The sequence below is a fragment of the Symphalangus syndactylus genome, chromosome 5, assembly GCF_028878055.3.
Source record: "Symphalangus syndactylus isolate Jambi chromosome 5, NHGRI_mSymSyn1-v2.1_pri, whole genome shotgun sequence".
In the NCBI taxonomy this organism is placed as follows: domain Eukaryota; kingdom Metazoa; phylum Chordata; class Mammalia; order Primates; family Hylobatidae; genus Symphalangus; species Symphalangus syndactylus.
This window is the reverse complement of record NC_072427.2, coordinates 43,985,281-44,010,648: the sequence shown is the minus strand read 5'-3', so window position 1 is coordinate 44,010,648 and position 25,368 is coordinate 43,985,281. Positions and strand designations below refer to the sequence as shown.

The window sequence follows — 25,368 nt, the reverse complement described above, 5'->3', positions numbered from 1 at the left end:
CTTTAGGGCTCTCCCTGGTTTTGCTGGCTTTCTTGCTTTTCCTATAGGAAGAGAAAGACAGAGCTCTTACTAAGGGGAAGCAGAGATGGCATAGCAAGGGACATGCCCCCAGAATGCCACCAATGCCCCAGGACAGGCCCACCCATGGGACCAGGTTACCAGGGACCCTGTGGGGATGAGGTGGAATCTGGGGGGTGAGCCTTTTTCCCCAGGCTGGGGATCGGCAAGATGAGACTGGCACCTCTACATCTGAGTGCCCCCAAACCAAGCAGTCATGCAGTGAGCAAAGAAATCACGTTACTACTTCCAGTTGATCCACAATTTTTTGGTTGTGCTGTTTCTTGGGGAAAGTCAAAGGAAGGTGACCAAGGGTGGCCCCCTTGACTCTATTCCCCAGGCCATGAAGCGGTAGGCAGGGGCCAGGAGTGGATTTTAAAGGCCAAGTTCTCAGACCCACTAGGACCATGAACTGGTAAACTCTCCTCAAGCTCCCAAGGACAGAGGATTTGGGTCTTTGTTGGTTTTGGCCCACAGCCACAGAACTGAAAGTCTGAATCTGGATTCTCTCAAAAGGACAGTAACATAAAGCTCTGTGAGGCAGGAAAATAAGGTCTGGAGGCAGGGAACATAAGGCTGTTTCGCACTGACTTCCTAGAATCAAACTGAGTGGTAAAGAGTGGGAAGTTCAGATCTGGGGATCCTGGGCCATTCCACACAGTGCCCTTTAAAAGGTCTAGAGCTGGGCTCAGTGTACAACTTGGTCAATAAATATCTCTATTGTGAAGTTGCTTTGCTTTAGAAATAAAGTATTAAATAATTTTTAAAAAGATCTCAGGCCAAGGATGGTAGCTCATGCCTATAATAACACTTTGGGAGGCTGAGGTGGGTGGATTACTTGAAGTCAGGAGTTCAAGACCAGCCTGGGCAACATGGCAAAGCCCCATCTGTACAAATACAAAAATTACCCAGGCATGGTGGCATGCACCTGTAGTCCCAGCTACTTGAGAGGCTGAGGCAGGAGGATCTCTTGAGCCTGGGAGGTGGAGGTTGCAGTGAGCCGAGATCATGCCACTGCACTCCAGCCCTGGTGATAGAGGGAGGTCCCATCCCAAAATAAAAAACAAACAAAAAAAAACTCTACTGTCTATTATTACCGTGGAATAGTCGAAGCGTTGGCTTGAACCTCAGAAGGAAACAGACTCATGAGCTAGCCATATAAGTGTAATCTATATAATAATTGTTTTCATCCATGATGCATTTAAAACAAATTTAAGCCCTAACCCTGAGATTCTGATTCCCCAGGTCTATGGCAGGGCCCCAGTTTGTAGATTTTTAGCAGTCTCTAGAGGATTCTATAGCAGGACCAGAACAAGGACCCAAATTTTCCAGCTCTTGGCTGGAGCCTCCCCATAACCTGCATGATCCCTAGACCATGTCCCCAGCTGGATGGGGCTCCCACCACCCCTGGGGCTGCAGCCTCTTGCCTGAAAGAGGATCTTAGCCCTCTCCAGCTTCCTTTGCAGTTGCTTCAGATTGAGTCTAAATCTTCGGTCACTAGGACTTGAAGCTTCTCTTCTAGTTCTGAGTTCTTCTGCTTCCGGTCCTCATTGTTTTGGCTATGGCCAGAGGCAGTAGAGAAAGGAATGAAGGAAGAACAGAAAGGACTACTGTGAAATCATTGAAGAGCAGAAAGGACTGCTCCTCTATCCTCACCTCGTCCCACAACCACAGAACCATGGCATTGGAAGGGACCTCAGGAATCAAAAGTCACAGGTGGCAGTCCAGAGAGAAGATATGAATTCCCCGAGGCCAAACCATGAGTCAGGTGCACAGCCCGCACTAGAGCTTAGCCTGTGCACACATGCAAACTTGTATGACAACCTCACCATGCTCACCTGCACCCCTCCCACCTCCCAGCACATCACCAATGCTAAGGGCCCCACATCTCCCATCCCACCCTCCCCCAACCTACCTGTTCTTGTATAACTCCAGCCTGAGGGCATCGCTGTCTTTGGTTACCTCCTTGTTATACTGCAAATACAGAAATGTTAAGTCAGGATATAACAGGCAGAGGAGCAGCTGGCTGGCCAGTAACAATAGCTATAATAACTATTCCCCAGTTAACACTTCCTTACTCTCAATCACAGCTGACATGTTTTCATGGCATTTCCAAGCCTATAGTCTCATTTGTTTCTCAAAGAACTCAATAAGGGTGGAAGGGACAGGGAAAGAGATCAAATTTGTAGCTGGCTACCATAGGCCCAGAGAGATCAGAGAATATTGTTATTGTTATTACCATTATTACTACCACTGTTTGAACCTTTGAGTGCTTTACCAGGCACCATGCTAGCAATCCCATTTAATTCTCACAACCACCATATGAGACAGTTACTATTATTACCTCTATTGCGTAGATAAAAAAACATGGAGTATTAGAGGTTAATTGCTTGCCTAAGATCACTCAGACAGAGCTGGGATTTGAACACCCAGGTATATCTGATTCTCTAAGCCCTTTTTTTCACTGGGGGTTGGGACACAGAAAGGAAGGAGGAAATTTTTTGTTCACTTTTTGAAAGGATGATAAATTCACATAGTCCAAAACTCAGAAGGTACAGAAGGGAAACATCTCCCAGCCACCCTGTTTCTCTCTCCTGAGTTTTGTATGAATCCTTTTGTGGCCAATTCTCCCTGATAGTCACACAGACAGGCCTTCATGACAGTCACACAGACAGCCCTGCACAGCACTCCAGTTATACAAACAAATTTCCACAGAGCTGCCTTAACATTGAGCAAATAGTTAAACCTAGGGAAATCCGTGCCCAGGTATCAAAGCTAAAAATGAAACATATGGTCAGTAGGACCCTTGCATAGGCTTCTCCCTAACCTGGAGCAAGTCAAAATAATAGAGACAGTCTTATATTCCTAGTCTCGGGTCAACAGAATCTGAGACGAGTCAAGGAAACAGTGGCAGCTGTTTGAATAGGTTCATCGGAGAGTCTAAGGCAGTCTCCGGACCAAGCTATAAGGGAGATAAGATAGAAATAATCATTCCGGTACCACAGTAGGCAGGTCTTGAAGGTACCAGGGACTTCACAGCTTAATAAGACTTAGAAAGCATTTTTTGCCTCTGACCTTCTAGTTGAAACAAAATTAGTTATCAATAGACTTAGGCGAATGCTATACTGTACGTAGACACATAACCCCAACCTATATAAACACTAAGAATATCGTAACACTTCGAGTTGGTCTGGTGGAATTATCTCCAGCCTTCTCTCTATATCTGGTTACAGCAATATATTCCCTTCTTTCCTAGTTTGCTTCTTATTTTTGAGCCTCAATAAAATGCAGCCAGACCCAGTCTGGCTCTGAGACCACTTTCAAGCACATTTTATGTATATTATCATAGTACTTACACACAACACACACACACACACACGTGCTCCTTCTCTCTACACAAATGGTAACATACTAAAGATACTCTTCTGTACTTTCACAGTGGAAGTACCATATCCCACACCTAGGACTTGGCAAAGGCCACAGCCAAGTAAGGGCAGGGTAGGCACTTGGCCTCTAAGCTCTGCTTCCAGTGCTCCACGTCCAAGCTCTGCTTGCTCCCCCAACTCATCCACAGCAGCCAGCTCAGCCCCAGGCTGCCTCTAGCAACCACACACAAAAGCAATGAGAAATGGCTCATGCTGCTTTCTGGGCAGGACACTCCATCCTGCAGAAGGGACCTAAAGGTCCCTCACTCCTCCATCTGGGAAGCTGGGCTGCCAAGGGATGGGGCAGGTCGTAGAACTCACACTGTCCGTGTTCTTCTGCTGCATGGAGACAGCAAAGAGTCCAATCCAACTCTCCCACACACTGCTGAGAATACTGCAGGCCGCTGGCCAGATCCATGGACTCTCCTGAAATGAAAGAGGTTGAGATGGAGCCCAAAGGACTCCCCCTAAAGGCCTATCAAAGCACCAGGTTGAAGGATGATGGGTGCCCAGATTCCCACCTTCAAACTGCCTGGCAGCACGTTGCATATGATACAGTTCAGTATTTAATTTTCTTTTCTCAGACATCAGTATGTTGGTTCTCTGAATTTGAACCTTTGGGAGAAAAGCCAAGCAAGTGCTGAAAGAGAAGGAAAGCAACAAGAGGGAACTTCACACCCTCCACTCACCTCTAACTGCCTCTTTAGGGTTCCCTGGTTTTGCTGGCTTTCTTGCTTTTCCTATAGGAAGAGGAAGACAGAGCTCTTACTAGGGGGAGGCAGAGATGGCACAGCAAAGGACATGCCCCCAGAATGCCACCAATGCCCCAGGACAGGCCCACCCATGGGACCAGGTTATCAGGGACCCTGTGGGGATGAGGTGGAATCTGGCGGGTGAGCCTTCTTCCCCAGGCTGGGTGTCGGCAAGACGAGACTGGCACCTCTACATCTGAGTGCCCCCCAAACCCAGCAGTCATGCAGTGAGCAAAGAAATTACATTACTAGTGTGATTCTAGTTGATCCACAATTTCTTGGATGTGTTGTTTCCTTGTGAGAGTCAAAGGAAGGTGACCAAGGGCGGCCCCCTCCACTCTATTCCCCAGGCCATGAAGCAGTAGGCAGAGGCCAGGAGTGGATTTTAAAGGCCAAGTTCTCAGACCCACTAGGACCATGAAATGGTAAACTCTCCTCTAGCTCCCAAGGACAGAGGATTTGGGTCGTTGTTGGTTTTGGCCCACAGCCACAGAACTGAAAGTCTGAATCTGGATTCTCTCAAAAGGACAATAACATAAACCTCTATGAGGCAGGAAAATAAGGTCTGGAGGCAGGGAACCTAAGGCTGTTTCACGCTGACTTCCTAGAACCAAAATGAAAAAACCCTAACTTTCCATGTCTAAGTAACAAAAGAAACAGAGGCTACTACCTTTGACCTTTTCTGTGAGGCAGATGGGAAATTGGCTGTCTGCAACAAGTAAGACTGATTGCTGGTCAAGTCTTCATTTGCAAAGAAGTATAACTTTGTAACTTCATCCTAGCCTCTGATTGGTTGCTTTATGCAACCCATCAGATTGTTTGCACAGGAGAGTGACTTTTGTAACTTCACTTCAGCCTCTGGTTGGCTGCTTTCTGCAACCAATCAGACTGATTGCAGCTACCACTTCAGTTACATGAGGTGAGCATGAAGTGGCCAATGGGAAACTTCTGGGGGGTATTTGGACCCAGGAAGATTCTGTATCCAGGCCCCTGAGCTGCTGCTCAGGCCCACTCCCACACTGTGGAGTGTACTTTTGTTTTCAATAAATCCCTGCTTTGGTTCTTTTGTTGCTTCATTCTTTCTTGGCTTTGCTAGGCGTTTTGTCCAATTCTTTGTTCAAAATTCCAAGAAGCTGGACAACTTGTAGTCACGACCTTCTACCAGTGACATCTATAGATGGAGTCTGAGAAAAACCCACCATTCTGCCAGCTTGTGATTTAGAAAGTGCATTCATTCAACATTGACTAAACACATATGGGCCAGGTACAATTCTTCATAGCAGGGATATAGGATGGAAAAGAACAGACAGGATCCCTTGGCCCTGAGGTTTACATTCTAGTGGACCTTTAAATCTTGGACTCTCAGAGCTAGCAGAGACTTTGGTACTCTCTACCTCCTGGAGAAACGCAAGCCCAAGAAGGAGAGGTGACTTGTCCAGAATCAAAGAGCAAATTAATGACTGAGTCAGGGCAGAAATACAGAGTTCCTGACAACCAGTCAGACTAGCACTTCCCCAAGAGGCAACAATCCCAAGGCGTGTCTGGCAAGGACTGGAGCAGGCGTGTCTGGAGAAGAGACAGTAGGCAAAGAGGGCAGCAACAGAAGAGCCATGATGCATGCTCCATGCTCTGAGGTCCCTCCAGCTGAGACCTGGGCCCCCCAGCTCCCTATTTGCCCTTGGCACTGGGTGCTTCTAGCCCCTTTCTTCAGGGCCCCAAGAGGAAACTGGAGCCCAGATTGGCAGAGTGGAACCAGGGAACCCTACTTGACTCTTAACTATTTCTCAATCATTCTGTTGAGTTGATTGTTTGTTAGATAGCGGGAGTCCAGGGTACCGTTACCTCTTGGTATCAGCTCTGAAACGCATGCAGAGAGGAGGAGCTGGAGGAGGACTGCAGGCAGAGTTAGAAAGGGCAATCATTAGGGCTGGGAGCTATTGGGCTGTCTCAGCGGGCAGAGGGTCATCCAACCCCCACTGTGGGAGGAGGTTTGAGGGCTAGCCCAGAGGGTCACTGCACCTTGGCCCAGGCCTTCTTACCTCCAGATTCTTCAGGGTAGCAGATTGTTAGAAATGAAAATTCAGAGTCATAAGGAACACGAACACACAAACAAAAGATTTCTCAGCAAGGCAATTTTACTTCTGCAGAAGGATCCTGTTTGCAAGCCAGATTGCCATGAGAGCACACCAAACAAAGGAAAGCAGGAGTTTTTATCCCTGATGCATCAGGACCCCACTGCTGTGTCCTATCTCCATTGGCTGGAGCTGGAACTCACAATCTAAACTGATTCTGACTGGCTAAAATCTTAAAACTTTCCTAAATAGGTAACGGCACAATGGAGAACAAAGAAAGGGAGGGGGTTATGTACAGGAAACTAGGATAATAACAACATTTCCAAATAAGGAAAAGGCATAGGCTACAAGCTGGGACATGCCTGGGCATGTCTGAGCATATCTAGGCAGACTAGAAACTAGAATAAACAACTTAGGCTTCATTTAATATATAAGGACATAGAAACATAGAGTACACTTATTTCTCTACTATATTTAACAGCTACCCAGGGCATAACAAAATGTCATTAGTAAACTAAAAGATTTATTAGTTTTTAGCATAAAAAGAAAAGAAAACTTGAGAGAAGTTTTTAGAAGGAACTATTATTCTTCTTAACACTTACTGTTTTTAAAAAGGGAAACTTTGAAGAGGAACTTTTTATTCTTAACAAGATGGTGCAGGGCCCTCCTAGTGGATACCTGTTGCTGACTACAAGAGATGAGAGTGCGCGTGGAAATGTTCTGCCCCTCAGTGTCTAAGCCCTCTGACTTCCTTTCTTCCCCAGCAACTGGTAATATTTTCTTTTCTGCCTATCTTGAACCCTTCATTCCATAACTCTTTTGTACCAAATTCCCTCACACTTCTTATCTTCCCACCATCCCTCCCTTCAGAGCAGCTCTCATCTGATGCTTCTGCAGCAAAAAGTGATGCAACCAGTCATGTGGTCCAGCTCCTTCATGTGAACAGCTTCAAGGGAGAAGGGTCAGGGAAAAGGCGACTTCCTCAACATTGCCCAGCAGCAAATCAGCTGCTCCCAGGATCTGCCCTCTCTTGTGAAACCCTGCCTCGGTTTCTTTCTATCATACTTTCCTTGCCCCTGCACCCCACTCTGGGCTTCAGTTTCTGAGGTATCTCAGAGGCAACACCATTGAGCTGTTGGTAGAGTTACTGCAGGCTCTTGGTCGATGAGAAAGTCCTAGGGGTGGAGACATGGGTCACAGGTGCAGGTGGCTTGATGGGAAAGAAGGTCATGGGCAGTGGCCTTCCTGACTCCCTTGGCCTAGAGACTGCTGCCCCAATAGGAGACACTCACTTGGTTTCACCTGTAAGATTAGGGCCATTGTCAGCATCATGTTTCTGTGTGGGAAGAAACATACAAGAGGGTCATTCAATTTCTGGTAACAATCACCCAGGGTGGCGTGAGCCAAGCTCCCAAGCTCATTCCAACAATCTTGCATCTCCCTAGACCTCAAGGAAAGGGCCAGTCTCAGCCTTCTCCCAGCCCAGTTCCCAGGAAGGCCACTTGGTCCTAGAGAACAAGCTGTCTGTGAGATAGCAAGACCCTGTCTCTCTAAGTTCTCACCATGTTGCCCAGGCTGGTCTCAGACTCCTGGGCTCAAGTGATCCTCCCACCTTGACCTCTCAAAGTGTTGGGATTATAGGTGTAAGCCACTGCACCTGGCCTATTAACTGTGTTTCTGATTCAGGCCTTTTCAGGGAAAAAAAGTTGCCCAACTAGAAGCCTCTCCCCACTCTCTGGAGGTAAAAAGAGAATAAACCATGGTCACCACCCCCACCCTGTCCTTTTATATCCAGAAACATCTACCCAACTAAGAAACCACCCAAAAAAACAGACATAAGACATCTGCCCTATGGCTCTTGGCGAATTAGAAATTGTGGGGCTTCTTTCCTGGGAACAGCAGCTGGGGACCATCCTAGGATTCGGGACTTGGAGTCATTTGGAGCCTCTCCCTTGCCCCAAACTGGACCTACTTGCTTGACCAGAGCCCCACCCGGCCTGTCTCCAGGCCCTGGCCTTACTCTTGGCCCAAGCATCTGGCTCTAAAGATCTTCTAATATCCAACAGGCCAGGTGGGCAGACAGTGGAAAAAGCTGGCTGACCAGCTAAGCTTGACAAGAGAAAAACACCACGGAGCCAGGACCTGGACAGGGAAGCTGGGTTTGGAGGAAGTGGCTACACCTCGCTCCAGGGAAAGGACTGCCTGCTCACTGGAAACTTCGGTCCTGGCCTCTGAAAACCCAAATCTGCTTCCCTCCTTAGAGCAAGTGCTGTAGAGGCTGGCAGAACTGAAGATAATTTTAAGTCTTATAGCTAAGAATGGAGTTTAAAAAAAATAAAGCCTACTCTCCTCAAATGGTCTCATCCCATTAAGATTTTTTTTCTCTCTCCATTATTCCCTACTTCTGGAAATGTTATCAGCTCTACTCAGGATACTGCAATCACAGACCTATACTCCTGGAGTAGAAAACTTACATGGTTGGCCGGGCACGGTGGCTCACGCCTGTAATCCCAGCACTTTGGGAGGCTGAAGCAGGCTGATCACAAGATCAGGAGATCGAGGCCATCCTGGCTAACATGGTGAAACCCCGTCTCCACTAAAAATACAAAAAATTAGCCACGTGTGGTGGGGGGTGCCTGTAGTCCCAGCTACTCGGGAGGCTGAGGCAGGAGAATGGCATGAACCTGGGAGGCAGAGGTTGCAGTGAGCCAAGATCACACCACTGCACTCCAGCCTGGGTGACAGAGCGAGACTCCATCTCAATAAAAAAAAAAAAAAAAAAAAAAAAGAAAGAAAATTTACATGGTAATAAAAATGAGAAATTTAAAAAAAACTTACATGGGAAACAGTTATGGATATGGAGAAGGTATAAAAGCAGCAAGGAGCCAGGTGCAGTGGCTCATGCATGTAATCCCAGCACTTTGGGAGGCCGAGGCTGGTGGGTCACTTGGGGCCAGGAGTTCCAGACCAGCCTGGGCAACATAGCAAAACCCCATCTCTACTAAAAATACAAAAAAATTAGCCAGGCAAGGTGGTGGGTGCCTGTAATCCTAGCTACTCGGAAGGCGTGAGGCATGACAATCACTTGAACCCAGGAGGCAGAGGTTGCAGTGAGCCGATATCCCGCCACTGCACTCCAGGAGACAGAGCCAGACTCTGTCTCAAAAACAAAAACTAAAACTAAACAGCAAGAAGGAAATATGTGGATCTGGGCCTTTGTTTCCAGAACAGAGAGACCTGGGCTGGGCACACAATCTCAGAGCATTAGGAAACAGGCTCCAGACCCCCTAATCCGCTGGACCATTGGCAGAGAAAGCCAAATACACGGCTGCAGGATGTCCTTAGGCCTGTGCTCCCCACAGTACCACTCAGTATCTCCTCTGAGCTGGCAAGGTGAGTTACAGCCCCTGGACAGACCTGACTGACTAGGGGGGTGGGTAACAGGTGTGATGACTGAACAACTCTCTAACAGCAGGCAAGGGTGCTCTGTCTTACTCCCCCTCCCCATGCCCATCTTCAACAGGATCTGGCGCCATTTGTGCCCTGCTCCTCTGGCTTGTCAGGAGCCCCCCAGGCAAGTTAGATATGAAGGAAATGCCAAATCACAACCAGAGGAAGTCATCTCCTAGCCCCATGTACCCCCATGCCCTGCCCCCCACCAGGCTCCCTGTGCTCCTGAAAGGTGCTCTGTGAGTTCATAATGATGACCATAACCTCACCGCTCCTTCTGCCTCCCCGACTCCCCTTATGGATGAATGTTTACCCACCTTAAATCTACAAGCCAGCCTCAAATGCCACTTCCTCTGGCCTCAAGTCCATTCGGAACCAACCTACCCTTCAGCTGAGCACTTGGAATTTTCCAAAATTCTCTCTTGCCTCCTTCAGAGGAGTCTGCCTCACTCAGTGTGCAGCCTAGCTTGTTCATCTATTCTCTCCATTGTTTAGTTAGCAAAGTGTCTTTGCTATCAAGAGCCCAATGAATATGACTAAGTGTCCATTTGATTTTAAAGAGATTAGGGGCAGAATGTTTCGGTCATTTATCTGTTTGGTTAACCTCATATCTTTTACAGTTAGTTCCTCTGAAAAAATAGCTTCAATCCTTCCAACTGTAATGTGAACTCATTTTATCTTAACCCTATGTTCTCTACTCTTAAACCAAAGTGAATTAATTTGAAAAAATCACAAATTTCTATGTGGTCTAATGATCTTTGCCTTTAGGGCACAACCTAAAAGTTGGTTGGGTTTTTTTCTCCATCCCTCCTAGTCTGAGAGTATCATAGTGGGCATTCAAAAGCCCAAATGTCAGGCTGGGCATGATGGCTCATGCCTGTAATCCCAGCACTTTGGGAGGCCGAGGAGGGCAGATCATCTGAGGTTAGGGGTTCGAGACCAGCCTAGTCAACATGGTGAAACCCTGTCTCTACTAAAAGTGCAAAAACTAGCTGGGCATGGTGATGGGCGCCTGTAATTCCAGCTACTCAGGAGGCTGAGGCAAGAGAATGGCTTGAACCCGGGAGGCAGAGATTGCAGCAAGCTGACATTGTGCCACTGCACTCCAGCCTGGGTGACAGAGCAAGACTCCATCTCAAAACAAACAAAAAAAAGCCCCAAATCCCACAGCCTGCTCTGAAGGTCATTCTCAAATTGTTTTTAAACTTTAATGTATGTCACACCTTCTCTAAAATGATAAAAGATGTGGGGGAAGGAAAAAACCCAATCAATCAAGCAGGTGAATAAGCAGACATAAACAGGCTGAAGGTTAAGACAGCAAAATAAAATAAGCCAAAGGCAAAGTATCCCCCAAACCAGAGAAGCCTAAGGGCATGCACAGCTGGAGAGAGCAAGCCAGGGAGGAGTCTCAGCACTCCCTCACCTTCCACTTGTCCAATGTGGGGAACGCAGCACCTTCACAAAGTCCTGAATCTACAGGAGGCGAAAAGGGAAAAACAAGGTTGGGGGAGAAAGAGTCGCTTAGAGAGAGGCAAGATAGCCAGGGAATGAGGAAGATACAGGTTCAGGAAAACGAAATGCTGAAGAAGAACCTGTGGTTTTGACCTCCTCCCACCAAATGGCCACCTGCTGCCTTGCCAGGGGCAGGAACAAATAGATGGGAAAGTCCCCTAAGCGATGCAGTCACACAAAGTGGGGTCGCCTGACCAGTGCAGCTCTTAATATGCTCACTGGACCCCTCTCCTCAGGCCCAGGACGTGGGTGATGAATCTGGTAGAGCTCCAGAAGACCTCCACCTCTATTTTAAAAACCAGACTTCTGAGTAAGGGTTCACTTGAACAAAGGGGGCTCCAGCTAAAAAACGAATTTGAAAGACACTGATCTTATCCAGTATCATCTTACAGAGAAGGAAACTGAGGCCTAGTGGAAGAAGTGATTTTTCTGTGGTCAGTCAGCAAGCTGATGGCAAAGATGAACTCAAAGTTAGATCTTCTCCTAATCCTAGTGCCTGGGGCTCTCCTCACCACATGCTGGGGCCCTTTCAGTGACTCCTAAAGGGACAGCCTGATGGCAAATGGCTGTTCTCATTGGCCTGGTTTCCCCCTTGAGACTGGGGATGAGGAAAATCAAACAGCAACTACCATTTCCTGGGTGTCCTGGGTGTTTACAGCAGGCCCCGTACTAGGGATTAACATAAAAACAACAGCAATAACAAATTTCATTTAAACTTCACAAATATATGTAAAACAATACCACCCCTGTTTTACAGATGTGAAAAAGGAGGCCCAAAGAGAACTCAAGCAATTTGCCCTAAATCGTATCCCTAGCAGATGGAGAGGTAGGATTCGAACCCAGAATTCTTAACCAGTACCCAACAGTTCTTCCACAATCTTAACAATTACCCTCTACTGCCCTTTGGGCCCCCTGCCCTCAGGAGCCTGGCCAGCCAAGACTCACATCCCCAGGTGAGTGGCAACCACCAGAAGTTATTGTCTCAGTGCTACTGCCATTTTTTTTCTTTTTCTTCCTCTTTACTCCTGCCAAACACCAGGGCTGTTCCTCTGCTGATATTCTCTCAACTTTGGAAAAGAAGAGCAGTAATACTAATGAGAACTACAAGCCCCTACATTCACATCATACGTTACAGTTTTTACAAAATACTCTTACATACCATCTGATTTAATGCCACCAACAACTGTACAAGGTGTTGTCACAATCACTTAGTGACAGACAGGGATTGATACGATGGCTAAAAAAAAGGCAATAATGAAACTTAAACTCAGTCTTCTGATCCAAGCTCTGGGGTTTTGCCAAGAATCAGCAGCTGCCAGGGACCAAAACCAGAGGTAGAAAAGTAAACATGAAATAGGCAGGAACTGTACTCTGTGCGGTTCAGAGTCACACATCCTCTCATGTCTGTTAGAGTAAGAAGTGCACCAGCACCTCTTAAACTTTTACATCAATGTATCCTCATGGCAGAAGGCAGCCTTTCTGTTAAATCTGGGAATTTTTCAGAAAGAGGACAACCCAAGCCTCATTTCAGAGAGAAGTCTGGTCTACTCTTAGAAATCTATGTGACTGTCACCCCTAAGTATATTATTTTTTCTCGTTCAAGAGAATCAAGCGAAACTGATGCTTCAGAAAGATGCCCCATATTTATCCTGTGCCACAGAAAGTACCCTAGGTTGAGATGAGGTGAGGAAGATTCAAGCTGTCAAGTTCAGTTTCCCAAGATCTGTTCCACAGAAGATGAGCAGATCTCACTCCAGAGACCACTGACTGAAGGGCACTCTGGTCTCAGAACCATGGAAAACTCAAATATGAGGTAGAGAACTCAGAAAACAAAACGCTAAAGTCTCAAGAGTAGAAGCCTGGAAGGAAACCAACCAATCCCATTCTCCCATTGACAACTGTCAATGTTTGCTCACCGGTTGGGGCAGGGGTGGGGGCGCGGCAGGGAGTGTAGGCTTTTCACACTGTCAGTGTCGAAATTAAGGGAGTAAGGCAACCTGAAACCTCTTGCTCCCAGGTTCCATAGTTCCCATTCCCCTTCCAGTTGGAAATTTGTGCTGCAACCAGAGGAACCAGAAAGGGGGTGAGAACACTTAGGGCACTGGGTCCTAAGATCAAAGGCCAGTCTTGTGGCAATAATGACAGTTCTCAGGGGGACTGTGACACACTACATTCCACTCCTTGTTGGGGTGATCAGACCCAACACCAGGCCGTGGGGGCTATGAAGTCTGGTGGAGTCAAAGGAACGAGAAAAGACAAGTTAAGGCATAAAGTGGGACCAGGGGGCCAACGCTAGTATGGAGGCTGCAAAGGCCTCAAGCTCTGGGAGCCCATGCCATTTATTGGTAATCCAACAAAGAAGCAGGTAATGAGGATATCAGGGTTGAGAGAAAGCAGTGCATCAGGTGAATGAGCTACAGCTGTGATGGTTTAGCATTTTCTTTGAAGTATATGGAACATGTTATGCTACTTGAGATAATGGGAAATGTGTTCTTCTAGTTTAAGATACAATCGTTTTATGAACCTGGGATTGCTAGAAGCAAGGAGCCAGCAAGTCTAGACACAATCCAGAGGCCACAAGAGGTTTTATGCCCTGAGCCCTGGATTCCATCCAAGCCATGAGGGGTTTTATGCCCTGGGCTTAGATTGTGGTGTGGCAGGGCAGACTTCCACCTTTTAGCATGGAGTTTGATGTTCCAAAGGTCATGAGGTGTTTTATACTCTGGATCCCGGACATGTTCCAAGACTCTTTTGCATTATGTCAGACATGCAAGCCCTGCCTCAGCTTCTCTCCCAACCCTTAGCTTTTCTCCCAACAACTCCTCCCTGGGCAGGGGGGGCCACATTGCTCTGAATGGGGGAGGGGGTGCTTGGAGACGTGAGCTCAAAGAGCCCAGGGAGGTCTGGCTTGGGGTGGCAGGAGGTGAGGGCCAAATCTGGAGTGGAGAGCCCTGGGAGTCGTTGGCCCAAAGTCACCCAGGGGTGACCAGTGAGGGTGGGGACTGGGCTGCTGAGGGGGCAGGGCTGGCTGAAAAGACTTTGGTTGTGGAAGCCCAGAGGCCCAGCCTGGTATGCCTCAGGAGTGGCACGGACCCTGGCAGTGGTCCTGCTGCCAAAGGGAGCTTAGGGCTGGGACAGGTAGCCACAACCCCGTGCATTTTACCTTTTTTTCTTGGCCTTGACCAATTGGCTGCATTTTACCATTTTTTTCTCGGCTGTTTCCAATTCCCTATGTTGGTTTCTTCCGACACCACAGGGCAGGGAGGGAGGCGGGGTTGGGACCACATCAGTGTAATCCTGGCAACCACTGCTAAACTAAACACTTCTAGCCAGCTACCACGCAGTTGTGCGACTGAGCCAGAGGAGGCGTAACCAGGGCTGCACTAGAACGCAGGATAAGGGAATCACCTCAATGCTCCAAGCCCATTGGTTGACGAGAAAGGAGGGAAAGGGAAAAAAAAAAAGGGAAAGGAGGCATGGCCAGGTGGCAGTGTGGCCAGAGGGACCTGTGGTTTCACAAGGAAACCTGCACAGGCAACTGCTGTCCCCGCCCACTCCAGGAAAGGGGCAGGGCTGGCTTTCACTTTAAAAACTTTAAAACTTAAAAAAAAAAAATCTGCATGTACTTTATATATATGTGTGTGTCTACGTGTGTGTATATGTGTTCTTTCAGAGCTGTCTTTATTATACAGCTTCTATGCCAGGTCTTTGATTTTGGCCTTTATTATTCATCTTCGAATGGAGCACAAGAATTACCAGTATTACCACAATTGAGGTACAAATCCTATAAAAATGGAAAACCCACAGCACGCTCGATGATTAATGCAGCAGACTATATTATCCAACATTCCAATAAGATAAAATAATCACAATGATTTATCTTTTTTGGAAAAAGTTATTTTATTCTCCTACATTATTGTTAAGATTTTTTTTAACAAGAAACATGTCTAATATCTTTAAAAACACACATTTTTCAATTTAATAAGCACTCAAAGCTCTTTACCCATTTAAAAAAAAATTACAAGGCCCTTCTAAAGTAAGGCTAAATGCTAAGTGATGAGGGAGAGCAAAAGGACAGAGATAACTCCTACTCTCATGGGGTTAATCACTGAATCCTATTTGACTAGAATCACCTGGCCTCTCCAAACCTTGCAAATGAAACTGAATTTCTCACTCGATACTAGGCTATGACTTGCAGCAATTGTGAAAACCAAGAATTGTGTTATGTCACTGGGTATTGCATGTTATCTGAATTCCACACTAGGCTGGGATCAAGGGCTGAATCTTTCATGATTTGCTCCATAACCTGTGTGCTTCTTATCCCAGACCAAAGTAAGCTTTCTTCTAGAGTTCTACAATTTACAGTTAGTATACAAGAATAGTCCTCAAAAATGTAGTCTCTGGACCAGCACCACCAGCATAACCTGAGAAATTTTTATAAATGCAAATTCTCAGGCCCCACCTTAGACCTGATGAATCAGAAACTCTGGAGTAGGGCCTAGCAATCTGTGCTGCAATAAACCCTGCAGGTGTTCAGGAACCTCTGGCATACAGCAGGTAGAAAAATGTGTTTCCTTCTGTAGGTCCAAAGCCAGGGATACTGTATGTTCTGTCTTGATACGAAACAAAGACATGCAATTAAAAGACATAAATCTCCTTCCTACTACCACCCTCCAGCTAATGTGTTTTATTTTTATAAGTTAAATAAGAAAACAAGTGGCAATCAGAGATTTAATCTAAAACGTATGTTTACAGGTATCTGTTCTCATCCAGTCTGATCTTATACAATACCATGTACATCCTCCTACCTCTAAAGTTTTAGAAAGGGACCTTCACAATATAAGTCTAAGGCACACTAGGAGTGCTATAATAAAAGACCAAGTAGATCTGAATGTCCAAACTTACTAGAGAAGAAAAGTGGAATCACTGACTGTATTTTCAAATTGCATTCAACAGGAAATTAAGATTTTGAATTTTTTTCACCTTCGTACTTCCAAGTTAATAGAATTAAACCAGAATACTCCATACTTTCAAAGCCTCTAGCCAAGCAAAGTTTTACTTTATTATTTCTTGCTTTTGATTGATATAAAGCAGAGTCCTGGTAGGCATATTGTGTATACTTGCAAAGATGCAGAACTAAACAGTTGTTAATATTAAAACAAAAGTCCTGTAAACCTCAGATGGTGAGTGTAATACTTTAGCACTAGCACCAAAGTCTCAAATATGAAAAGATACCAAAAACACCACTAGCAAACAAAAGTAAACTCTCAGCCGGAAGCAGTAATTCATACCTGTAAGCCCAGCACTTTGGCAAGCTAAGGTGGGAGGATTACTTGGAGTCAGGAGTCCAAGACCAGCCTGGGCAGCATAGTGAATTCACATCTCTACAAAAAAAATTAAAAATTAGCACGCCTATAGTCCTAGCTACTTGGGAGTCTGAGGTGGGAAAATCGCTTGAGCCCAGGAGTTTGAAGCTGCTGTAGCTACGATCATGCCACTGCACTCTAGGCTGGGTGACAGAGCGAGACCTAGACAATTACATTCAGTCGTGCTCCTGTTTATACTAAAATCAGTAAGTTAAAATGCTTTCATTCAGCAGGATAAAAATTAAGTGACATGGCCAGGTGCAGTGGCTCACATCTGTAATCCCAGCACTTTGGGAGGCCGAGGTGGGTGGATCACCTGAAGTCGGGAGTTCGAGACCAACCTGACCAACATGGAGAAACCCCATCTCTAATACAAACACAAAATTAGCCAGGCATGGTGGCGCATGCCTGTAATCCTAGCTACTCGGGAGGCTGAGGTGGGGAGAATCGCTTGAACCTGGAAGGGGGAGGTTTCAGTGAGCCAAGATCATGCCACTGCACTCCAGCCTGGGCAACAAGAGCGAAACTCCATCTCAAAAAAAAAAAAAAAAATTAAGTGAAATGTGGCCGGGCGCAGTGGCTCACGCCTGTAATCCCAGCATTTTGGGAAGCTGAGGCGGGCGGATCACCCGAGTTCAGGAGTTTGAGACCAGACTGGCCAACGTGATGAAACACTGTCTCTACTACAAATAAAAAATTAGCCAGAGGTGGTGGTGGGTGCCTGTAATCCCAGCTACTCAGGAGACTAAGGCAGGAGAATCACCTGAACCTAGGAGGCAGAGGTTGCAGTGGGCCCAGATCATGCCACTGCACTCCAGCCAGACTCTGTCTCAAAAAAATAAAAATAAATTAAGTGAAATGTGATTTTGGAGCTTGGGTGGCTAAAAAAGGAAAGAAAATATAAAGCTAAACAACAAATTACTTACTAGGAGAAAGTTTTTGTAACCTCAGTGACAGATAAAAGGTTTATATCCTAAGCCCATAAAGAAATCTTTAAAATTACTCAGAGAAATGATTTTAAAAGATAAAATTATTTTATAATTTTATAAAATTACTCAGAGAAAAACAAATGGTTTCCAACAGAAAATGGGCAATGGAGAAACAGACACTTCTCACAAGAATAAAAATTGCCAATAAGCATATAAAAGATTCAAAAGCACTAGAAATCAAAGAAATGTAATGAAAACAATGAGATTTTTTGCCTAAAGACTAGCAAAGACGACAAATGGAAGGGGGAGGCTGGAGCTCTGTCCCTGTTGGTGGGAGGATAAACTGAAACAATTTTCCTGCACAATAATTTGAAAATGTCTATTAAAATCCCTAAAACTGTTTTATATTATTTTCCTCCAGAAATTCTACTACGAATTCAGTCATAAAATGCTTGCTCGAGTCTATTAAAATGTATATATGAGGAAATTCACCTCTGGGGTGGCAATGATTAACTTAATATATATCCAGCTATTAAAAATGATGATGCCAGGATATATTTACTGCCATAGAAGCATGCCCAAAATATAGTGACAAAAGATTATATATTATGATTCTACTTTTTACAATGTTTATATGCATAAAGTATAAAAAGCAACAAACCAGAATGTTTTGAGTGGCAAAATTAAAGATGTTTCTTTATATTTTGTCATCCAAATTATTACAGAAAAAATGTGATTTCCTTTATAATCAGGAAGAAGCGTTATTTTCATTTACTTATATTTAAATTTCTTTTTCTTTTTCTCATGAACGTATCCCATGTAGGCTAGAGAGGTAGAATCCCTGCCTCTTGAGGTCAATCAGTCCATTTTTGGAATGTGCACTACACAAAGCTGCCCCATCTTCCTTTTATTTTAAAATGTCTGGAAACATTTTTGTTTTAAATTGTTTTATTGTTCTCAGAGTGGTTTTTAAAAATATATGAAATAGAGGAAAAGGCAAAGGAAAGGCTGACTCCCCACCTTCCTGGGGCTGCTCTTCCAATTTTTGCTGCTATTGCCATGTATTAATATTCACTGGGTACTAAAAAGATGGGCAGCCCCTTAGACACTTTTTTCTTATCTCTTTCTCATAATCTCACTTCATTCCTTCATTCACTTATTCTTAAAGGGGTAATGTGTACAAATACATAGTTTGACAAATTTAAAAATGTAACTATAAAAGTATGTGGCAAAATCCCGTTCGTATCCTATTCTCCCTCCACAGCCAAACACTTTTAATTGGTTTCTTATGTATCATTTTGGAATTTATGTTTGCAAATACACATGTATATTCTTATTCTACTCTTCTCTCTCAACACAGAAAGTAGCAGACCATATACACTATACCATTCCTTGTTCTTTTTTAAAAACATAACACGATATATCTGAGTTCTACATGAGTACGTAGGTCTTTCTCATTCTTCTTTACAACTACACAGTATTCCATCGTTTGGATGTACCACAGTTTATTTAACCAGTTCCCTGTTGGCAGACACTGAAGTCATCCTTATCATACTATCACAAACAATATTGCCAAGCATAACCACCTACACACAACAAGTTCATTTCTGAATGTGCCTTTGATAAAGCTTCTATTTAAATCACCACAAGATCACAAGGCCGAAAAGTTAGCCCCTTTTTTAGTTTTCATTATGTACAGCAGTATGTAGCAAAAGAATCCCTTGAGCAAAGCAAATGTACTCTTTGAGGATTTATTTCATAAAATAAATGGATAAACAGAACACCCAGTATAACAATTTCTATTTAACAATACATATGTATGTATACAATACATGCATATGCATAGAAAGTATAAAATAAATCCGTCAAGGCATTAAGCATTGTCTCAGTACGCTGGACCTATGGAGTGCTTTGTAGATTCCCCCTCCTTGTCTATCAATTCTAATTTCACAACAGTGAATATGTACAATTTTTGCAATATAAAATTTCAAAAAATGTTAACTCAAATTAAGCTGGATACATTCTTTCAGTCTGTCCTATATTTGTATAGTGAGTGCTCCAGAGTGTTCAAATATCACTCCATTTAAAAATATTTTTTTTTTCAAATATAGAGACAGGCAGGGTCTTTCTCAGTCGACCAAGTTGGTCTTGAACTCCTAGATCCTCCTGGATCCTCCCACCTCTGCCTCCCAAAGTGCTGGTATTACAAGTGTGAGCCATCACGCCCAGCCAGCTTCATTTGAGAAACCTTTCCCAAGCACTCCATATATTACTAATTATTCCTTTCTTCATTTTTATATAGGATTTTCTTCATATCTCTATTACCTCACTTGTCACATGATAATCAGTTACTCACCCATCTGTCTCCCTTGATTGCTCATGGGCTCCTTGAGCAATGTGCGACCTTGAACAGTGTGTGACACATACATGCTTCCTACACAGAGAAGGAAATTATTTCGCTACAGTGTCATCATTCTCAGAATTCAATACCTGTATTTCTAAATCGTTCTAGATATTCTGCCAACAACTTGAGAATGTTATGCTCTTTCCCTAAAACTTCCATCCATTCCAGCCATAGTTAACTCAATTGTGACATGCTCTCTGGCCAAGCCCATTCATAATTTTTTCTTTAGGTGATTTTTAATTTTAATTTTTGATTTTGATTGTTTGCTTTTCAGTATTTTTTAATCTAGGAGTGTTTGGTAAACTTCACCATATCTATATCTCTGTGTCTTTGCACCTGCTGTTCTCTGCTTGGAATGATGTCTCAAGGTTTTATTCACCTGGAAAGAATTCCTACTCACCTTTAAAGAATCAGCTTAAATAACACCTTCTCTGGGAAACCTTTATATCCTCCCATTCTTTCAGTAAGAGTTGAGAATTCCTCAACTCTTGAAATGTTTGTGCCTCAATTACTATGTATCAGGCACTGAACTAAGCGTCTAGGATAGAAAGATGAAATTGTAGAACCTGCCCTCATGGAGCTCATGGTCTAGTATGGAAAACAGCCATATGAACAAATAACCACACTGTAATATTAAATACAATACCAAAAGGGAAATGTATTGAATATTTGACATGTGTCAATTACCTTGTTAGATGCTTTATTAACAATTATCTATGATCATATTAGATAAGCATTTGAATTGGACAGAAGGCCATGAAACTCTAGGACTGCTAGAGTTTGTTATACTCTCAATTGTCTTCTAAAGAAACTGTCTCCTAATGGTTCTTTCTGAATATGCTATAGTCATACAACTATTGTGCAACCGTAGCATACACAAAAAGCATATCTGTAGCATACCCATGTGACCAATAATGCATAAAACCAGCCTTACTTCTTTGGCCACAAGTAACTGGACCAAGGCTCAGCGTTTCAGCTAAGGACAACATATAGGTTGAACTTCAGGGACAATCACCAAGGACATGGCATGGCTCAAAATTCTCTCTAATAGGGGCCTTCCATTTTTAGAAGGTGACATCCTAATCCAATCAGATATTCTCTCTTGGAAAATACAAATGTTGGGTGAACAAAGGAAAAGAGGGCAGGTGTTCAGAGCTCAAATCCTATCCTAAATACTGCTAAATTAATGTTCTGTGAAGTTCTGAAAGTACTAGGGCCAAGAAACAATATGGCTACTTAGATGACTTCCCATCCAAGTTTACATTCAGCCCTCATTACCAAAGATGATAAGTGTGTGCCTCTTCCTTGCAGCCCATCAGGGTCTAACACATCATATCACCACTTCTGAAATTAGGAAATAGGCTCAGAAGTCCAAGAGCTTGACCAAAGTAATTCAGTTGGTAGGTAGCAGAACCAGAATTCAAAGAGCAAGTCGGCATGATTCTTCTGCAATATCCTGCCAGTTACATGGGCAAGTGGCCTCAAAATCAACAAAAGACAAGTAGAGGTTGACATGTGTCAATGGAAAGAGGCTCAAAAGGAAGAGTTTATACACAAGAATAGAAAAGAAACGTTCTGGAAGTATGTCTGGGGATATGAAGTAGGAAGGGGCACACCAGGTTTCACCTTGGTCAAGTGACTAATTCCCCCGAGCTCCAGACTTAGCTAGCTGTCTTTCTCACTCTAATATAAAATCCACAGGGCAGAACCTTAATCTCTAGCTTGTTCACCACAGATTAAAGCAAAGTCTGGCTTAATAGTAAGTGCTTAATAAATATATGAATGAATAAATGAATGAACTATCAAAGAATCTAAAGAAACATTCCACATTGTTGGGGGAAGGGGTTATCATGAACCAGACCCTAGCAGTCACTTACAAATACAGTTGATCCTCATTATTTGTGGATCCTATATTTGCAAATTTGCTTACTTCTAAAATGTGTTTGTAATCTCCAAATTAATACTTGTGGAGCTTTCAAGGTGATTCATGGACATACACATAGTAGTGAAAAATCTGTCACTTCTTGCACACGTTCCAAGCTAAGGTCAAATAAGGTGACCCTGGGCCTTCTTGTTTCAGCTCTCATACAAAGATTACCCAAGGACAGAGACAGCAGAGGGCAGTGCAGCGTAGTGCAAGAAGCTCTGGCTCTGGGACTAATTGGACGAGATCTGAATCTTAACTATGGCACCTGTTAGTGAAGCAGCCTCAAGCAAATCACTTAACGCTTCTGTACTTCCTTTATTGTTTTGTAAATAAAGAAAATTCAATCTACCAAGATGAGTTGTTTTTAGGAATTAAGATTATAACCTATGTGAGATATGTATATATGTGCATATTTTCCCTAGGAACAAGGGTTTAGTATTTAATTCAGTGTTCTAGGCGACTTTATAGAATATAACTACTGCAAATAACGAGAATTGACTGTAATTACAAGGACATAACAGAGAAGTAGACAAAACAATTATTTGGATGAGGCAGAGGCAGGCTTCAAGAAGATTTTGAAGAAATAGAACTTACCAGGCACATAAGGTGTGGAAAAGGCTTGCAAGGAGAGAGAATGGCACCTACAGAGAGAGGTCCAGGTGGTGGGAAAAAAAGATAGGTTCAGGAAATGGCACTTCAGAAAGTCTAGAGCAGTAGAAGATGAGGCCAGAACATGGTGCCATAGTGCTTCTGCACCCTGTGTACACCCTGTACTGCAGAACCTCACTCTCTGCATTTAATCTTGGTTTCTAGTTCTCTCTTCTATTAAACTGTGAGCTCCTCAAGTCCAAAGTCTCTAAGAAATCATAGCGAGAGTCCTCTAAATTTGCAAACAAGTTGTTACTAAACACAAATACGCCCAAAAAGACTGTACAAAAATAACTTTGGTTTTCAATTGCAGTCATAGCAATTCACAACTGGTACACATTTGCAATTTGTCCAGAGTTTTTCACTGATGACTGCTGTAACTCTGTCATAAACTCTTTTCATTGTTTTAGACACCCAGACATTTGTTAGAACAGTTTTAAGATCTTGCTCTTTTTAGTGTAATTGATTTATTGGTTGATTGACTGAGATGGGGTCTCATTATGTTGCCCAGGCTGGTTTTGAAATCCTAGGTTCAAGCAATCCTCCTGCCTCAGTCCTCCAAGTGGCTGGGATTACAGGCGCACACCGCTGCGCTGGGCTCTCGTGTGATTAATTAACAAGGCTTAAACATGTGGTCCATTAGACAATGCTTCCACCTCAGAGTAAAGATTTCTTTTAATTCACTCTGACTTATTCCTCTATATGCAAGATACAGTTTACTATAGTAAAATACAATGAAGCATATTGATATATATGTTACAAATAGGATAAGGAAAGCAACATAATTTTTTCCACAAAAGCTTGCAAAATCCTGGCCAAAGCACAATAAACATGATGTTAAACTCACAGCTTACATTTCTCCACTGAGAGCTAGGAAAAAATAATTAGTTTTTGTAAAGTCACAAAACTAAGCACTGCAAGAATTTACAAGATTTTGTAAACTTGTATACTCTCCCCAACCCCATATACAAGTAGCCAAAGGAGCCTATCAATCTCACCCCGATACTTCAATTTCCTCCAGCCTCCAAAATAAAACTCTCACTGTCCAATATCTCAATTTATATTTTCAAATGTCTAAAATCTTAAAATTAAGAGCAGTGCATTAGCTTTTCCCCATAAACATTTTTGGTATAATTTTACTTAGGCACAACATAGTTTGTATTGTTATCTAAAAACATATGGATAGAACCAACATTAATAGAAACCAAATGAATATACTATGAAGACAAAAAGGGAATAGAAAATGTTGTTTTTAAACAGATTCAGTGCTGTTATTATCCACTCATAGGTTGGGTGTGATCAGATCACATTGTGCTGCACAGCTAAATATGTCCTATATTTTATGACAAAGTAGGGTAACAAATTATTTATTGAGGGTCTGCTGGGTGCACAGAGGCATGCTAGAAGCTGTAAAAGATTTGATTCTGACCCTCAATAAACGTGCAAGGTTATAGACCTACTCCCAAAACAAATAATGAGTGACGCTCTCTCAAATATACGTATAATCAAATGTGAAACAGAGGTAAAGATGGGGAAGATCTTACGTTCAGAGATTGTATTCAGGCCTTTATGGTGGCATTTCTTGATATAATTACGCATTTAAAAAATAAGTTAAATTGTCATCAGATCAGTCTGAAATTTATAGAGGCTTTTGTTGGTGAGAAACGTATTTTATATAATTTACCCACAGGAATGTTTTTGATTAATGTTACCTATTAAAGACTGCAGTTCACAATATTTCCCCTGTTAATAATACATATCTTTTTGGAGCTGATCTGGAGAAGTTCTTCCCAGAGTATCTTTATCCCAATTTTCAGATTCCATTTCATCAGTGGGGCAAATTTACAGGTGGGTATAGGACAAGTTTTAAGCATTAATGGAAAAGGGATTGTATTACTTTTATATTGTCTTTCTAATCTGACAGCCTTGAGTTTAATTTAGAAAATTCCTCTATTTTTAATTTACCTTTGTTTTGATATATTTTACTATTAGGGATCACATAAATAATTTTCCTCTTTTTCTTGACTTCCTTGTGAACTAATACATTTACAAAAGCTTCTTGTTAACTTCTAATTACAGGTAATTTCTGTTTTCTGTTTGCTTAACAAGCTCATTGACGTTTTATTTGCAAGCACTGTTCTTGCATCAAATGGAAGATAACTAAAGGAACATTTGTGCACAGAGGTCAATATAGGAAAGCTTAGCAGAGTGATTACTTATTTGTTTTCTGTTAATGTCTATGCAGCTGCTCTGGGAATAAATGAAATGCAAGTACAGGGGACAAAATCATTCTAATTAGAGATTTACCTGGAACCTTTTTTAAAAATTCTATATACATGTCCTACTTCTCCTCACCCCGCCAAAATCTCCGCCACCTCCTTTTTTCCTTGATCCCCCACCAAATAATGGAGAAAATCTGATGGGTTCATTTACTTAGTAAAAGAAAACCTTGTAAAACAAGGAGACAGAGAAACAATTTTAGTGCTAAGTATAACATGGCATATAAAAATATGTTCTACATGATTTTAAAAGGCTTTATAAAATTATTTCTTGTTGTTTATGCAATTATTTCAAGTCTAGTTTTTTTTTAAATCTCACCGTTTAGAAACAAAAACTCAAAACATGCACTGTGAATAAGGTATAAGCAAAATTTAAAGACCAATAAATTTATGAAAGATATTTGAGATTTAACTTAAAAAATTTTTCAACTCAATACTCAAGTATATACTGAAATTACAACTATTCTTACTTGAATAGATAAATATGTAACATTGTCAAAAGCATTAAGTATAGTCTGAAGATGTTTCGGAAACAGCGGGTCATGAT

General features: G+C 43.0%; 1 long non-coding RNA gene and 1 pseudogene across 1 annotated transcript; one reads left to right on the top strand and one right to left on the bottom strand.

Moving 5' to 3' along the window:
* The first annotated feature begins 228 nt into the window (after positions 1-228).
* Positions 229-3,682, top strand: LOC134736551 (uncharacterized; annotated as a pseudogene).
* Positions 3,683-3,878: 196 nt separating this feature from the next.
* Positions 3,879-22,535, bottom strand: LOC129482436 (uncharacterized). The gene is made up of 7 exons (XR_008657702.2): positions 22,489-22,535; positions 19,920-19,997; positions 16,560-16,652; positions 11,180-11,229; positions 7,599-7,642; positions 4,172-4,222; positions 3,879-3,908 (listed from the first exon to the last, which is right to left on the bottom strand). It is a non-coding gene; the product is annotated as an uncharacterized lncRNA (long non-coding RNA).
* Between the last annotated feature and the right edge of the window lie 2,833 nt (positions 22,536-25,368).